Genomic DNA, 4,493 nt, shown 5'->3' on the forward strand with positions numbered 1-4,493 from the left:
GGAATCAAGATTAGGCTTAGTAGGTCGAGTGATCAAAATAGTGGTTGGTTGGTTGAATTGCACTAGATGCAAATTAAACTAAAGTAAACAATAATGCAATAAGGAGAATAAAAGAGAGAGAGAGATCTTGGGGTTTAGAAATCCCCACTAAGCTTACTTTTCTACACCCTTAATGAATGATTAATGAGGGAAACACATGTATTGCAACAAAGTGTATGTGTGTGGTTGTTCCAACAAGCATGGATTACAAATTAAGCATATATTGTCTAAACAACTTGGTGGATAGTACAACATATCAAATTAAGCCATTAATCCTTTCTTTAAACTCACAATCCAAACACATTACAAGGTTAGAGATATATGTTATTTGCTTTCATAAGTATGGAACATCAACAACAAGCATGGATTGTCCTCCCATTTAACATCTAAACTACAACTACACTACAATTAAGCTAATGACATGAAATTTAACTAATTAAACTAAAGGAGAGGTACAATCCATCAAGAAATGAGTATGAACCATCAAATAAACCACAAAAACATTCCATTAAGCACTATGTTTTGACAATCTCTAAATCTATAACATTAATATACGTAGACATGCATCAACAACACAAGAAATAGAAACAAACACATGAACATCTATTCTAGCATACGTAGACATATGGATAGAATGAAATGATCTATTGGAAGCATTAAACCACATAAATCATTGAATAAACAAGATCTATATATATAAAAGTGTCAAAACCTGTATCACAATACAAATCCCCTAAAAAATACATAAATCAAGATGTAGAAAGCATGTTTAGGGCTAACTCTAGCCCCAAGAGGATGTCTAGTCAATTATGGATGATGTCCTCCAACCCTCAAGGGCAAGCTCCATGGAAGAAATCTGCTCCTTGGTTGATGAAGAGCCTCCAATGGTGTTTCTAGCCTCTTCCTCTCCTTTGCTTCCTCATTAAGTATAAAAGTATAAAATCTCTCTCAAAAACTGGCTCATATTCCTTATATACGTAGGTCAAATATCACCCAAAATGTGCTGAGCTCGTACACCAATAATCCTCTAATGATTGGATATGAGACAACTTTTAATGAGCTGGAATTTAGATTTTCTTGGGATTTAGGAAGTTTGATCGATTGAACTTGTGGTGAGATCGATCGAACACGGCTGAGATCTATTGAATTGAAGCTGAATCGATCCTCAATAGCGGCGCCTTTTTGGATAAAAACAAATCTGAGATAGTTTGAAGATATTTTTGGGAAAATGACAAAAGCGGTTGGTAGGGTGGTATAGTTGGATAAGATCAATCATTTGGATAAGGACAAGATGGTTCGATCGATCAGAGAATGAAGTTGGATCGATTGAACTTTGAGATCTTTGAATAGGGACAAACATGGCTCAGATCCATCTTGAAGTGCTGAGATCGATGAAAGTTGGATCGATCGGACTTTTCTTGAGATCGATCGAAGTTGCTGAAATTCCATCTTTTGCTTCCTTTTATTCTACTTTGCTCCTTTCTTTGATTCACCCCAGAGTTGCTTCATTTCTGCTCTCATTTGGCTAAGTTAGCTTATTTTAGGGATAAGTACCTGAAAATGAAAATAACACGAAATCAATCTAAAACGGGAAAATAAGATATATAAAGGTCCTAGAACACCTAAGCTTAAGGAGTTTAAATACACATTTTTCAACGCTCATCACACCCCCAAACTTAAATATTGCTAGTCCCTAGCAATGAACTAGAAAATAAAGGAATGCAATGAACAACTAAATAACTATAAACTAGAAAACAATAAATGAATAACGCCACTTTCGTAGGGGACACGATTGCATTTAGCATATGCAACAAGTCTTTTAAACCCCTAGGTTACCCCTAGTGGACGAGTGAATCTCGTGAGGATTTCCATAAATGATACCTACAAATATTAAGCTCATTCTTTCAAAAGAGGCACCAATATTGCAAACAACCATTGGGAGAAAATTACCTCAAGTATGCAATGTTTCAAACCTTTCCATGCAATCTCTCAAAATTTCAACATCAAGCAAACAAGTATGGTCCTCCACACATCAAGAAAATGATCATGCAAATCAAAACAACTCTAGAATCCTTTTTTAGTGGACCGGCATCAAGTGTGCTGCTATTTAAGCCAACTAAAGAAATGATCACATCCTTACCCTCAAACTAGCACACAAATCTAGTACCGATCATCAAGACAAAAAGTGGACCTTTTATTAAAGCTTTATTGTTCTAGGTACGCTTATTCTTTTCACTCTATTTTTTTTTTTTTGGTTATTTTTTTTTTTATAGGATCAAAGATGGAATCATGGTGCAATGTTTTGATCTATTAAGCTTTTTAGCGATCCTTGAGGTCGAGCGTTAGGTCAATGACTCCTAAACCAGACGGCTTTAGGGCATTAGGCGTTAAAACACCCCTACGGACTTACAAGCTCAAATCAATTAGGCTACAAATTAAGACACCCTTTATCTAATCATTTCCCACTTCTCACCTTTTGAAAGAAATCCTTACTTTTTTATCCTAGAGTTTGGGCCCTCCACATAAGCTTTTTTTTTTTTTTTTTTTTTTTTTTTTTTTTTTTTTTTTTTTTTTTTGTTTAAGAGAGTTCAATTATTATCCTAGAGTTTGGGCCCTCTACCTTTCGGCGTGAGAATTTCAGTGCTTGATGAGGCTATAATCCCGACTACTTAGTGAAAAGGGGTTGTTATCCACCTTTATCAAGAATGAAAGCTTTCAATGCACTACTAGCCCAATTGGGATATAACCAATTCAATAATCAACAAATCATGTACCCCACAAATGAATACTAGTGTGCGCCTGTGCTAGTGTAGAATACTAGAGTGAATCTTAAAACAATCACAAAATCAGGATGATGTGGACCACAAGTGCAAACATGATATCAATCTTTCGAAAAATTTATTCCTGAATGGCATCCACAAGGCATACAAGGAGTATTGGACTCTCAAGTCAAGAAAATTATAAATTTTAAGCAATATAGTCCTCAAAAGATCAAAATCATAGCTAATCATGGACCAATCATAGAAAATCCCTCAAATACACAAGTCATGCTCAAAATTTTGAATTTAAAAACAAACACTGCAAAGCACCATTACCCCCAAACTTAAATGGCACAGTGTCCTCAATATGCAAAGAGAACAAAAGGGAAAGAGTATACCAGTGCAACTAAGGCAAAGAATGGTTGGGACAGAAGTATCCAAAGTGGGTGGCATAGTCCCCCCAAACTTGGGATTAACTGTGGCCCTGAAATTTTGGCACTTGGATGAAACTCATCAGATAACAAAAGAGATAATAACAGTGCACAGTGGACATGCAAGTGTAAATGGGATAGCAACTGAAAATAGAGAGAGGTATAAGGGTGGTCCTGAAAATTTTGGGCAGTACTCTCTCTCACTGAAGTCACTGGGATGCACCTGATGGAGTCAAACAGATAGATATAAGAATATGAAAATAGGACATCCATAAAGAAAGCATATATAAACCAAAAATAAAGTACAGTACATCCAGTATCAAAGTCGAAAGACACGGCTGGAAAAATAATATAACAGTATAAAAAATATGTAGCTATCACAGATATATGAGAGGAATAAGAAGAATGGAAAGATCAAGTGGAGGAGGTAGGACTGGCAAGCCACACTCCGCGGATGTCTCTGGATAGATCTTTGAATGCGGTCATGACATCCGTTCAGAGGGAAGCAATGTCAGCTCTAATAGAGACAGTCTCTGTGCGGATAGATACCATGGCATCCTCCAGAGTCTGAAGTCGCTCTCCGAAGTCAAGTATGTGAGCAGGAGCTTCAGGTGCCGCTGGAGCGGGAGAATGATGATCCAGAGTCTGCTTCTCATCGTGAACGGGTGTCCCAATTGGAAAGTGCTGCCCTGGGTCCTTCGTAGGCTGTTCCAAATCAATGTCCATGTGTACGGCAGCCGGATCGATTGCGACGTTCTTCGCTGCCGGGTCTGCTGCTGCTGCTGCCGTCGCCTGCTCCATCTCCTCTCTCTCTAGTTCCTCAGTTGCCTCGGCGGCATCGTCCCACAGATTCTTGATAAGAGCATTGTAGCTCTTATCCCAGTCCTTCTTCTTGAAAGAACAGGCCCCAGACTCAGTTTACTCCCGTGGCTGAAAGGGATAGTGTTAATCACGTAGGATCTGGGTGATGAGGTGGCCGAATGGGAGATACTTAGCCCCTTTGGGCTTGGCCTTGCTGATGTGGTCGATATACAGCTTCATCATGACGCTCTAGATGAACGATGGGATGGATAACCAATGCCCTATATAGAATGCATACAGAGCTTTCAGATAGTCGCCGCCCCTCTGTCTTGTGGCCTGCCATGAAGATGTTACGGAACAAGACGGAGTTGAAAAACCACAGGTCATCTGGAAGATAGGTCTGGGTGGCGAAGGTGTAATGACCCGGTCATTTTTCTTCCTTTTCTTTTTCTCAGATTTTAAC

The sequence above is a fragment of the Cornus florida genome, unplaced genomic scaffold, assembly GCF_030987335.1.
Source record: "Cornus florida cultivar Cherokee Brave unplaced genomic scaffold, ASM3098733v1 CherokeeBrave_3.0.0_Hap2_Chr04, whole genome shotgun sequence".
NCBI classification, from domain to species: domain Eukaryota; kingdom Viridiplantae; phylum Streptophyta; class Magnoliopsida; order Cornales; family Cornaceae; genus Cornus; species Cornus florida.